The sequence below is a fragment of the Hemiscyllium ocellatum genome, chromosome 35 (genome assembly GCF_020745735.1).
Source record: "Hemiscyllium ocellatum isolate sHemOce1 chromosome 35, sHemOce1.pat.X.cur, whole genome shotgun sequence".
In the NCBI taxonomy this organism is placed as follows: domain Eukaryota; kingdom Metazoa; phylum Chordata; class Chondrichthyes; order Orectolobiformes; family Hemiscylliidae; genus Hemiscyllium; species Hemiscyllium ocellatum.
In genome coordinates, this window is record NC_083435.1 from 44,562,694 (window position 1) to 44,576,456 (window position 13,763).

Here is a 13,763-nt window from a genome sequence, read left to right on the forward strand (position 1 = left end):
ATCGGCTCAGGGTTGGAGGGCCAAAGGGCTTGTTTCTGGGCTGTAAATTTTCTTTGTTCTTTGAGTGCCAGTCTGTTTTCCCATGTCTGTGCTGGGGGAGAAATCAGATATAATTCCTTTCTTTTGCCTCACTTGACAGCCACACTCTCTCTGTTTCCAGCAGGGCACTGGATAGCGACCAGGAGCAGACCATTTGGCTGATTTCTTTCCTTCACTCAGATCCCATCTTCACAGACCCCATTAGGGCAATGGAAAAGACTGTTGGCTAAAGTGTAAAATAGACTCTCCAATTATTTATGGGTTTGTATCATGCTGGTGCACACCAGTTTTATCATGTATTTACTGTGTAAAAGATATTCAAAGCAAATATTAACTCAGAGATTTTGAAATATCTCCCGTTCTTTTCCAAAGTGACTTGAAGAAAACACACTGAGCAGTAATTGCCAGAAGCTGGGGAAAGTTTTGTTTCATTGTAGCTGACTGAAGGATTCTGGTTTATCCTGGGAAATTAGACATTCTGCACATCCTAAATTCAGCTCTCATTCAGAGCGTCAGGCCAAACTCGCAAATCCATATCCAGGCTTTTGGGAAAGGGTAAGGCCTTCAGGTAAAATGTTTAAAAATGGCGTTGAAAATCAGATGAGAACTTTCAACTCAAGCTGCAGCCTTAATGTGAGCAAACGAAGGGATGATTGGTGCTACGTAGAAATATAGAAAATAGGATCAGGAGTAGTCCATTTAACCCTTTGAGTCTGCTGCACCATTCAATATGATAATGGGTGATCATTCAACTCAACAGTCTGTTCCCACTTTCTCCCATACCCTTTGATTGCCTCAGCTCTAAGAACCCACAGTATTTTTCCCTCAAACGACTTGCTATCCATGAGATAGTTTTCTGGCTTCTGAATTCCCAACTACAACACTGACTATAATCCAAAATATACCATTTGGCCAAAAAAGTGTTTGAGGCTTCAAATGGCTGTGAAAGGTGCCATGTAAATGCAAGACTTGCTTTTCTTCAAATCATCCATAAAAGACAATTGATAAATTGAATGAATGAATGAAATCAATTCAATGAATAAATTCCATTGATGAGTTCAGGAAGACTTTACTGACGTCCTTAATGACCCATTAATATTTTGAACATTGACTGGCCCCCGAAATGACACCTTGTTACAATTTCAATGTTTGGATGCCCCCATCTTGAGTTACCAGAAATGAAGGGTTTGAGTTATATAAGGAGAGACTGGATAGGCTGGATCTTCTTTGATTGGAGCTTAGAAGTTTAAGGGGTCACCTTATAGAAGTTTATAAAATCATGAGGGGCATAGATGAAATGAATCTTTTCCCAAGGGAGGGGGAGTAAAATATTAGAGGGATATTTTGAAGGTGAGAGTAGAAAGATTTAAAAAAGATATGAGAAGTGACTTTTTTTTAAAACTACAGAGAGTGGTTCGTATGTGGAAAGAACTGCCAGAGAAAGTGGGGGATATAGGTAGCTACAAAATTTAAATGGCATTTGCTTTAGTTCATGAATAGGAAAGGTTTGTAAGGAAATGAATCAAACACAGACAAGTGGGACCAGTTTAGTTTGAGGACATGGTTGGCGTGGTCAAGTTGGACTGAAAGGTCTATTTCCACGCTGTATGATTTTCTGGCTCTATAACTACATCAAGCCCTTCTTTAAAATGGGTCTCGGTGTCAGATCGGAACTGGGCAGCAGAGTGTTCTAGAAGCTCAGGTTTCCAGTGTAAGATACTGTTGAAAAAAATATTCCGTTATGAATTCGAGAAGGTGCGTGAAAGATTCCAAGAATGGTTTCAGGGATGGGGAATCTCAGTTATATCGATAGATTGAAGAAGTTGCAGCTTTTCCCCTTGGAAATGCGAAGGTTCAGAAGCGATTTGATCGAGCTGTTTAAAATCATGAGGGATCCTGAGAAAGTAGACAGGGAAAAACTGTTCCTGTTGGTGGAACGATCGAGAAACAGGGGCCACTGATCAAAACAGATTGGCAAAAGAAGCATCGGCGATGGGAGGAACAATGTTGTGACGCAGTGAGTGTTCAGTATCTGCAATGGATGGCCTGAGAGGATGGTGGAGGTTGATTTTACTTGAGGCTCGAAAGGGCAAGTGCAGAACAATGTGAGCTGAAAAGATAAGGAAAGATACGGAAAAGGGAAGTGAGTGGCACTGGGGTGGATGGCACTTGCAGAGAGCCAGCAGTGTATGATGGCTGAATGCCTCCTGTTCAGAAACCATGCTATGATTCTGGGTGAGAGCCAGGACATCACTGGAATGTTTGGTGTTGAGTTGACAAAAGCATGGATGAAGACTTCAGCAGCAGATGAGATGAGGCTTGAACCACACATTTATACAGTGAAGGCCCTTCATCCCATTGAGTCTGCACAGACATAATGACTACTAAAAATGCACTAATCCCAATTTTCTGTACTTGTCCCAAATCCTTGAATGTTATTATATTTGAAGTGTTGATCCAAATATTTTTTGTAAGATTCTAAGATTTCCGGTCTCCACTACCTGCCCACACAGTGCAATTCAGACTTTCACCATGCGTTGAGTGAAAAGGTTTTTTCCCCAACTCCTCTCTGAATCTCCTGCCCCTTACCCTAAAGCTATGCCCTCTCCTGATTGACCCCTCAACGAAGGGGTGCAGCTGCTCTCGATTCACTTTGTCCGCACCCGTCAATCATGTACCCTCTCCTTCCTCTCTGCTTGAAAATAATCCAAGCTTACCTAGTCTATCCTTAAAGATCTACTTTTCCATCCCAGGCAACATCCTCGTGAACCTCCTCTGTACCCCTCCAGTGCTATCACAACCTTCCTGAGGTGACCAGAACTGCACACACTACTCCATCTGAGGCCTGACCAAAGCTCTGTACAACTCCAACACTACCTCTTTGCTTACATAATCTATATCAGGACTGATGAAAGCAAACGTACCATATGCGCTTTTACCTATTCACGTATTTTGCTGTTCTCAGGAAATCTATGAATAATTATCCCAAAATCCAAATGTTCCTCTAAGCTACCCAGTATCCTGCCATTCATTAAGCACGCCCTCATCTTGTTTCTTCTTCCAAAGTGCATTACCTCATATACAGGCATAGAGTCATAGAGATGTACAGCACGGAAACAGACCCTTCGGACCAACGCATCCATGCAAACCTCATCTAGTCCCATTTGCCAGCACTTGGCCCATATCCCTGGAAATCCTTCCTGTTCATATACCATCCAGATGTCTTTCAAATGTTGTAATTGTACTGGGTTCCACCACTTTCTCTGTAGCTCATGCCATACATGCACCATCCTTTGTGTAAAAACATTGCCCCTTAGGTCCCTTCTAAATTTTTCCCCATCACCCTAAAACTATGCCCTCCAGTTCTGGACTCCTCTACCCCTGGGAAAGACCTTGTTTATTTACCCGGCCCATTCCCTTCATGATTTTATAAACTCATATAAAGTCACTCCTTGGTCTTATAGATTAGATTAGATTACTTACAGTGTGGAAACAGGCCCTTCGGCCCAACAAGTCCAAACCAACCCTCCGAACAGCAACCCACCCAGACCCATTCCCCTACATTTACCCCTTCATCTAACACTACGGGCAATTTAGCATGGCCAATTCACCTAACCTGCACATTTTTGGACTGTGGGAGGAGACCAGGGCACCCGGAGGAAACCCACGCAGGGAGAATGTGGAAACTCCACACAGACAGATGCCTGAGGCGGGAATTGAACCCGGGTCTCTGGCGCTGTGAGGCAGCAGTGCTAACCACTGTGCTACCGTGCCGCCCGTGATGCCCCGATGCTCCATGGAAAACAGCCTATTCAGCCTCACCCTGTAGCTCAAATCCTTTAATCCTGGCAACATCTTCGTCAATCTTTTCTCAAGGCTTTCAAGTTTCACAACATCCTTCCAATAGGAAGGAGACCAGAACTGAACAATATTCCTATCAGGTTAAATGTCTGCACATCTGACCAACCCATCGATGTCTTGCTGCAACTGACAACTATTTTCTTTGTTGTTAACCACTCCACCAATCTTGGTGTCACCTGTAAATTTGATTAACATTCCCCAACAGTTACATTAAGATCATTTATGTCACAAACAATAAGAATTGCAGGACTGATCCTTGTGGTGTACCGCTGGACACCAGCCTCCAGTCACTCAAATACCCTTCTACTATTACCCTTTGTGTCCTATTACTGAGCCAGCTTCTGATCCATCTCGCCACGTTTCCCTCAATCCCATGTGCTTTAACCTTCTTAATCAGTCTACCACGTGGGACCTTTTCAGCAGTTTTGCTAAAATCCATTAAAACTGCATCAACTGAATTTTGATCATCCACATACTTGACCACATTTTTAAAATCTTCTCACGAATTTGTCAAGACATAAACTCCTCCTGACCAGGCCATGCTGACTATTTCTAATTAAACCATAAGTGGGTATTAGTTCACTCCTTCAGAGTTTTCTTCGTTTCCTGATCACTGTCGTTAGATTCATTGGTGTGTTATTTCCTGATCCACCTCTGTCACCTCTTTTAAAAAGTGGAACCACATTTGCTGTCCTCTAGTGCTTAGCCATGGTCAGAAAGGAATTAAAAATTTATGTCAAGGCCCCTCCAATTTCCTGCCTCACCTCACACTGCAGCTTGGCATGCAATTCAGCTAGGCCAAAGGATTTATCTGATTTTAAGTCTCGACACAGCATTCCGATTTCGTATGTCCAACTGTACAAGGTCCTCACAGTCCCTTTTCCTGAATTTCATACCTACATTCTCCTTTTCTAGGGTGAAGTCTGAAGAGAAGTACTTATTCAACACCATATGAATATCCTGTGGCTTTGCACACAGGCTTCTCCCTTAGTCCCTAATGGGCCTGACACTTTCCCTGGTTAACCTCTTTAATGTATTTATAAAATATCTTCAGATTCCTGTTTCCAAGTTTCTCATGCACTCTTTTAACTCTACTAATTGATTTCTTAAGTTCCCTTTTGCAGTTTCTGTATTCCTGTCGGGAAGCAGCTAAATTGCTCGCTTTATAGATTCACTAAAAGCTCTATTTTTCTTCCTTATCCAGTCTTGAATTGTCCGTGACATACTGAGTTCTCTGAATTTATGGCTCCTACATGTGCCCCGACATGTTGGACCTGTACTCTCCCCAGCTCTTTTTTGAATGCCCCTCCCCCCCCACCCCCACCCTCCCTTGCTCCGCTATTGACTTTACCTCAAGCAGTTGTCTACTGTGGCCAGATCCTGCTTTATTTTAATTAAGTCTTCCCTCCCCTAATCCAAAGCCAGGTTTTGCAGGACATCTTTTCCCTTGTTCAGGACAAATATGAACCATAACGTGTTGTGGTTGCTCTCGCCTAAATGGTCCCCCTCTGCCACATTGACCACTTGTCCAGCTTCTTTTCCCAGAACCAGATCCAGCACTGCCCCATGCCTTGTTGGGCCTTCTATTGATACAGAAACCTTCCCTGGTTACACTTCGAAAACTCTGCCCCCTCTAAAGCCTGGGTACTATTACTATCCCAAGTTATGTTTGTAAAGTTGAACTCCCTTGGATAATTAATCAATTACTACTCTTACACACCTCTGTGAATTGTCTACATATTTGCTCTGCTATTTCTTACTGACTCTTTGGGGACATTTAATACACTCGCAGTAAAGTAGCTGTCCCCTTAACGTTCCTAGGTTCGAACTGCAGAGCCTCATTTGAAGATCCTTCCAAGATATCATCTTTCCTTATTGCAGTAACTGACTCCTTAATTAATAGTGCTACACCCATCACCCTTTTCACACCTTCACATGACTCGCCTGAAGATCCTATACCATGGAATGCTAAGTTGCCATTTCAGTCCTTCCCTCAACCATGTTTCTTTGATGGCAATAATATCATACTTCTATGCTTCATTCCATACCAATAACTACTCAATCTCACATAATATACCTGCCGCATTAAACTAAACACCATTCAGTTTTGCCGCTATAGGTAGAGGTTGAACAGGCTCAGGCTGTTTCCTCGGAGCGTTGGAGGCTGAGAGGAGACCTTATAGACGTTTATAAAATTATGAGGGGCATGGATAGGATAAATAGACAAAGTCTTTTCCCTGGGGTGGAGGAGTCCAGAACTAGAGGGCATAGGTTTAGGGTGAGAAGGAAAAGACATAAAAGAGGCCTAAGGGGCAATGTTTTCACGCAGAGGGTGGTATGTGTACGGAATGAGCAGCCAGAGGAAGAGGTGGTGGCTAGTACAATTGCAGCATTTAAAAGGCATCTGGATGGGTATATGAATAGGAAGGGTTTGGAAGGATTTGGGCTGGGTGCTGGCAGGTGGGACTAGATTGGGTTTGGGATATCTAGTCAGCATGGACGAGTTGGATGAAGGGTCTGTTTCCGTGCTGTACATCTCTCTGACTCTGACTCTTACTCTTTTGACACTCAACACTGTGACTTGCTTCATTTGCTGCAGTATGATGTGTCTCTGTTTCATCAATATTCAGGGTTCCCTCTCAGTGTGATTAGTTTACACTCCTCCTTACTGCACAAGCAAATCTACCTACAAGAATATTGTTCCCAAACTGGTTTAGGTACAAACTGTCCCATTTGTACATATCTATCCTTCCCCAAAAATGGACTCAGTGATCCAGAAGTCTAAGACCTTCCCTCTTGCACCAGTTGTTGAGCCAGACATTCATCTTTCCTAGTTTCCTACTTCTGAAGTCACTGGCATGTGACGACAGGAGTAATCCAGAGGTTACAACCATTGAAGTAGAACATAGAACAGTACAACACAGTACAGGCGCTTCGGCCCATGATGTTGTGCCGAGCATTCATCTTAATGTACAACCAACCTAACCGACACAACCCTCAATTTATTGCCATCCATGTGCTTGTCCAGCACTCATTTAAACGTCCATAATGTCTCTGACTCTACTACCACTGCTGGCAGCGCATTCCACATAGCCACCATGCTCTGTGTAAAGAACCTGCCTCTGACAACTTCTCCACACCTTCCTCTAAACACGTTAAAATTATGACCCCTTGTGACAGCCATTTCTGCCCTAGGGAAAAGTCTGTGACTATCGTCTCTTTCTATGCCTCATTAGCTTGTACACCTCTATCAAGTCTCCTCTCTTCCTTCCTCTCTCCAATGTGAAACGCCCAAGCTCACTCAACCTCTCTGCATAAGGCAATCCCTCCAATTCAGGCAGCATCCTAGTAAATCTCCTCTGTACCTTCTCTAAAGCATCTACATCCTTCCTATAATGAGGCAGTCAGAACTGGACACAATATTCCAAGTGTGGTCTAACCAGGGTTTTATAAAGCTGCAACAAAACGTCGTGGCTCTTAAATTCAATCATCCAGTTAATGAAAGCCAAAATACTACATGCCTCCTTAACAAGCCTATCAACTTGGGTAGCAACTTTGAGCGATCTATATACGTAGACCCCGAGATCCTGCTGTTCCTCCACACTGCCAAGAGTCATGTCTTTAACCCTGTATTCAGCATTCAAATTTGACCTTTAAAAATGAAATATTTTGCATATATCCAGATTGAACTTCATCTGCCACTTCTCAGCCTAGCTCTGCATCCTGTCAATGTCTTGTTGTAGCCTGCAACAGCCCTCGATGCTATTTACAACACAACCGACCTTTGCGGCATAAGCAAACTTAATAACACCCTTCTACTTCTTCATCCAAGTCACTTATAAAAACTTCAAAGAGCAGAGGCCCAAGAACAGAAATTTGCAGGACACTGCCGAGCACCAACTTCCCGGTAGAACCTCTCTCTCACAAAGCCATGCTATCCCTAATTAACCCATGCCTTTCCAAGTGTGTATTAATTCATTACATCTGATTTTTTTCCAGTAGTTTCCTGACCACTAATGGAAAACTCACCAGTCTGTAATTTCCTGGTTCATGTCTACAACTCTTCTTAAAAGTGGAATGTGATATCTCTGGTCTCTCCTGTGTGTAGGCTGAAGTCATAGTAAAATTCTCAGCTTCTGTGGGCTCCTATGTCTAGCTCAACGAACAATCAGAAATATCAAATCATTGATTGTGGGAGCTTGCTGTGCACACACTGCACACACATTTTCGACGACAGTTCCACACACACAAGTATAACATTGGCTGCAAAAACACTTTAGGATATCTCTCTTCATGAAAGTGTATACAAGACTTTGTTTCTTCCATTTTCATAATGATCACAAAGTTGAGGTCTTGAAGCGATTTGTAAAGACCACACAGATTCAGTACAGGGAGGACTGACATTTGTCAGTCCACAGCATATCTATTTGGTCCCCACAGACACACAGAACTCAACGTTAGGAAATCAGTAAAAATCCTCAGACACTTTGCAGTTCCCAGATAATGACACCTCACCTTCTCATATTCAGAAATGAGCCATCAACAAAACTCAGCCTGGAAATCAGAGGGAAATGCTTCCAATAAACACACTCAATATCCAACACACAGCTCCAGTCACACAGTTCAGCACAAAGCACCGAGTAAACAGCTCTCTCAGCTGGATCTTCTCACACAGCATAAGGGACATTTCCACCCCTGATTACCCACAGGATAGTCAGACTGCCTGAAGATTGGTGTGGATATTATGGGATACAATTTGTATAAAAGCGGCTCCTTCACTCACCATCTCCTCACTTGGTTTTCAGTCCCTATAGGAAGTGAACCAGCTCTGGAAGAGGAAGAGGAAGAGGAGACAATGGGCAGAGTGGGTGGGCTCTCTGATTGACGTCTCTCACAGTCAATCCAAATATTTCTGGAGCAACATGAGTTTCCTGAAACTTGGGAAACTGACCGGGGAAATGGAGGTAACTTTGAGCAGCAGATCAGGTGGGGATTTAAACTTGTCACTGTCCCATCTGAATAAAACCTCACTTATTGCAGCTGCTGTCTCAGTTCCCCTGGGAAATGTTTGATAGAGATTTCTAATGTGGGAATAGCATCCTTAATCGTCAGAGCCTTTCAAACTGAGGACATCAGTGTGGGATGTGTGTCCTCAGATGTGTTTGACAGCAGATCAGGAGGAAGATCCACAGTATCCAAGACAGTGATGATGTGTCATGGTGGGATCAGCACGTAGGGGACAGGGAGGAACACTGGATAGAATCCCTACAGTGTGGAAGTGGGCCATTTAGTCCATTGAGGAGAAAGTGAGGACTGCAGATGCTCGAGATTAGAGTCAAGAGGTTGGTGCTGGAAAAGCACAGCCAGTCAGACAGCATCCATGGAGCAGGAGAATCAACGTTTCAGGCAAAAGTCCTTCATCAGGAATGTCCATTAAGTCTACATCTACCCTCCAAAGAGCATTCCGCCAGGACCCTGCCCATTCCTGGAACCCTACAGTTTGCATGGCTAATCCTCCTAACCTACATATCCCTGGACCCCTTGGGAAATTTCATATAGCCATTCAAACTAATCAAGCTAAAAGTTTACCTAAGGAAGGGGAGCAGTCAGTTCTCCTTTAAACCTATGCCTTCCAGTTCTGAACTCCTCCATCGAGGTGAAAAGACATTGCCTATTTACCCTATCCATGCCCCTCATGATTTTATAAACCTCTGTAAGTTCATCCCTTAGCCTTTAATACTCCTTTGAAACATTACGTTATTTTCAGTCATTGCTGCGTTAGTGCATTTATCCCTGAGACTTAATCATTGAGATTGACACCTATGTGCAGTACTGAAGGAGCGTGCACTGTCAGAGGTACCCTTTTCTCAAATTGGTGAAATCACAGCCCCATTTGCCCTTTGCAGGTGTATGTAAAATATCCCACAACTCTACACTGCAGAAGAATCAGGGGTTAGCACAGGTATCCTGGGCAATATGTATTGCATAATCCGTGTCATGAAAAGCGACCATCTGATCATTATCACTGTGTTGTTTGTGTGAGCTTGCTCTACACAAATTGGTTGCCATATTTTCTCCATCACAATACTTCCAAAAGCATTTCATAGACTAGAGAGAACTGATTAATGTATGAGTTATAGAAAATAAATGCAAACTTTGGTGGGGCGGGGGGGAGATGGAGGAGGAATGTTCCGCTTCCTGTGAAATGGAAATTACTGACCCATTATTATCAAACCATTCCACAGTAACAATGACCAATATAGTGTGACAGGGCTCTAAATCTCAGATCCTGAGTGTTTCAGTGAACAGGAACACTTCATGGTGACTCACCCATCACACTTAGGATAGTTGTCCTCCTGTACAGCAGAATACCAATATTTCACATGATATTAATCAAACACCTGTTTTCTCCTCCGCATTTGACCCTCCTCTTTCCTTTCCCTAAGTACCCGTATTCCCCCACATCAAGCTCAATCACCACCACCCCCCACCAAGAATATGGCCATCTCCCCCTCTTACCCTGTCTAGTCCTTATCTCCTTGATCACTGGGTCAGCTCTCCCTGAGGCCAGGGCCCCCTCATTCCACATCCCCACATCTGCTCTCCATGAGGCCTGGGCCCTACCCTCTGGGCATCTCTGAAAGCTGCATAAATCATAGAGCAGATTCCTAAACAGCAGCCCTCATGACAAGGGTCGATGGGGAGGTGGGGCAGCATGGCAGCATGACGTGCATGCAGGGGCAGAATAGAATGGTGAGGGAGGGTCTGGTTGCATGAGGCGACCATGTCCCAACTCATATTCACTCCAAGTTAAAGAATGGCAGCTTTGGAAAGTGTTGCAAAACTTGTCAGTTTATGGACAGGAGCAGCATGTCACTGTCGAGACTGTTCATCTGGAGGAGGAAAGGTGTCAGCAGGGCCCAGCATCGAGGAGTGGGCATGATGGAAATGTCTGACCGTGGGATTCGAACAGGGGAAGCTGCTGCTGAGGAGACAGGGCTCACCCAGTCTGGATTGCCCTCCCTACATTGACGACTCAGTACCTCAGCCACGATCCAATGCAGCATTTTGTCCCACATGTGGCGAACTAACTTCTTCTGGATCTCTGTGAAATACTCTGGAGGAAGGATCAAAGTGACCAGCCAAGTACACTCCATGGTGGTCAACAGTGGATTTTTGAGCAGCTCTCCAAAGCTGTGGGTTTGTACCTGGAGAGATTGTGACCAGCCACTTCACCAAGTTGGCACCTTTGCCTCTAGCCCCTGCCAGCTTGCTAGGCAGGGCATTTCAGTCCTGAGTCAGATTACACAGGTGTAGAGATGACATAATGCCTTAGCTGCAGTGGCATTGAGTTCACATGCCATTGATTGACCAGGAATCCAAACATTTTCTCCAGTTGATCTTGTGGACAATTTGCAGGAAACACTCTTTGACACTTGGTGGTTTCACACAAAAGCAAAACAACTGGACGTTAAATGAATGTCATGACACATTGCAGTTCCAAAGTGTAGGGACAACACTGATACACTCCAGCCCCAATGAAAAAGGGAGCACTGACACTCCATTCCGAAGTACAATGCAGGTCTGTTCAGTTATTGGACCCTCTCAGTGCCTCAAAATGAACACGCATGGTTTCCTGCATAAGTTATAAATGCCTTTGTGTTTTATTCATAACTGGAGAGAAAGTCCAAAATATGTCAAAATTCCAACGTTTTGATTGATTTTTTTTTCTCTGCAAACCATGTGATCAAGAACCTTTATTTGTACTTATTGATGATTATTATGAATAAACAGTAATTTTGAAAAAAAATTTAAAGTTTCTAGCACATTTGTAGCCATTATAAAGAATGTGAATGGTTTCATTTCATGATAAGGAATGCCTGATTTTTGAAGTTAGATTGAAGCTGTAATGAGGAATGTCAAAATTTCCACTGTATTTTCTGTAGTTTTGTATGGACATGTGTTTTTACTTATGCTGTACTTACAGATAATTTTTGAGATTAAAAAGATTACATTAATACTTTAAAGGAAACCCAGCCTTTCTCATTTGATTCTTGGTTACATCATGTCTTTAATTAAAATTCAACCAAGAATCATTCATTACTTTTACAATCATCTGTTTTGTGTCTGTCCACTATTTAATGCAGTAAGTTGCTAAATTCATGCCATGAATACAGAATCCAAAATGGCTGCTTCAGCCACAATATGTTAAAATTGCTTCCTTGACATTGTAAGCTATTAACGTGAATGCAATAACAAAAGTGTCAAATTCAAACAAAAAGTAACTATCCCCGGTCCCCCTATATATCACAACAGACGTTTGGTTTCTCTGATATTCCAGGAGCTTGGATGACTCTGTGAGAGCTTTACACCAATGTGGTCTCAGTACATTGATGAACCAGGAGATTGGTGGAATGGAAGAATTTCTTTCCTGTTGTAAATTCTGTGGTGTTCCAGGAGGATCCAAAGCATCGCAAAATCTTTTCCGAAAACTTTGCCCTTGAACAGTTACTTCCCGATACAGATCCTCTATTGAAGAGCAAGTATGATGGCCTCCAGAGTGATTTGTTATAAATCTTGTGTGTGAACAAGACTATGAGCAGTTTTGGTCCCATTATTGAAAAAAGATATAATTTCATTGGAGTTCAGAAAAGTTTCACTTGGGTGATCCCTGATGTGGAGGGATTGTCTTATGAGCAAAGGCTGAACATGTTGGAACTCTACTCACTGGAGTTTAGAAGAATCCGAGGTGATCTCATTGAAACATATAGGATTCTCAAGGGGTTTGACAAGCTGAATGTTGAGAGGATATTTTCCCTCATGGGAGAATCGAGAACCAGAAGGCATGGCCTCAGAATTAATGGGTGTCAATTTAAGGCTGAAGTGAGGAGAAATTTCTTTTCTTGGAGGGTTATGAGTCTTTGGAACTCCTTGCCACAGAGACCTGTCGGTGGGGTGGGGGGGGTGGGGGGTGGAGGCAGAGTCCTTGTGTCTACTGAAGGCAGGGAGAGACAGAATCTTGGTCAGTTGGGGAATCAAGAGTTATGGGGAAAACACAGGGAAGTGCAAGTGGGAAATGTCAGATCAACCATAATCCTATTGAATGATGGAGCAGAGTTGAAGGGCGAAGGGCCTCCACCTGTTCCTATTTCTTATGGTTTTGAGCCCTGTTGACAATTGATCATACACCTCACCTCTGTCTTCCATATTGCTGTCCTTGTGTTACAGGTTGAACATGAGAAACTTGTTTTGTCCATTAAGAGATTTTATCAGCCTCTTGGCCCTCTCAACACCTCAGACTTGAACTGTGGGACTGAGTCCGTGGTTCATGAGGCTCGATGCATAACTGAAGCTCTCACAACATTTGCAGCCACTCACACATCTTCCCAACCTCCCCCTGGCCGATCACCCATAGCCAAATCTTTATACATGTTGGTTGTGGTGGAAGGTTCGAAACCACTGACCAGTTTCAGACCTGATGATGTGTCAAAGCTCTCCTAACCGACCGACTCCAGATGACGCTTTCACAGCTCATCCTTCTCTTTCCGCAGTGTTTATCCTGTCTGTCTTCTCGGTTTGAAAGGCTCTGACGATGAAGGATGCTCTTCCTACATTAGAAATCTCTGTCAAACATTTACCAGGGGAACTGAGACAGCAGTTGCAATAAGTGAGGTTTTATTCAGATGGGACAGTGACAAGTTTAAATTCCCACCTGATCTGCTGCTCAAAGTCACCTCCATTTCCCCGGTCAGTTTCCCAAGTTTCAGGAAACTCATGTTGCTCCAGAAATATTTGGATTGACTGTGAGAGACGTCAATCAGAGAGTCCACCCACTCTGCCCATTGTCTCCTCTTCCTCTTCCA

General features: G+C 43.4%; 1 protein-coding gene across 2 annotated transcripts in view; it reads right to left on the reverse strand.

Annotated features, from left to right (window-relative positions):
* LOC132832519 (zinc finger protein 271-like) overlaps positions 1–13,671 on the reverse strand; it is a 19,383-nt gene extending 5,712 nt beyond the window's left edge. Inside the window, exon 1 of one of the 2 annotated variants that reach the window (XM_060850597.1) lies at positions 13,365–13,671. The gene's annotated coding sequence lies outside the window, so the exon portion shown is untranslated. Of the gene's footprint in view, positions 1–8,683; positions 8,756–13,364 lie in introns of those variants that run through there. The other variant, XM_060850596.1, reaches the window with a different exon arrangement.
* Positions 13,672–13,763: the final 92 nt, after the last annotated feature.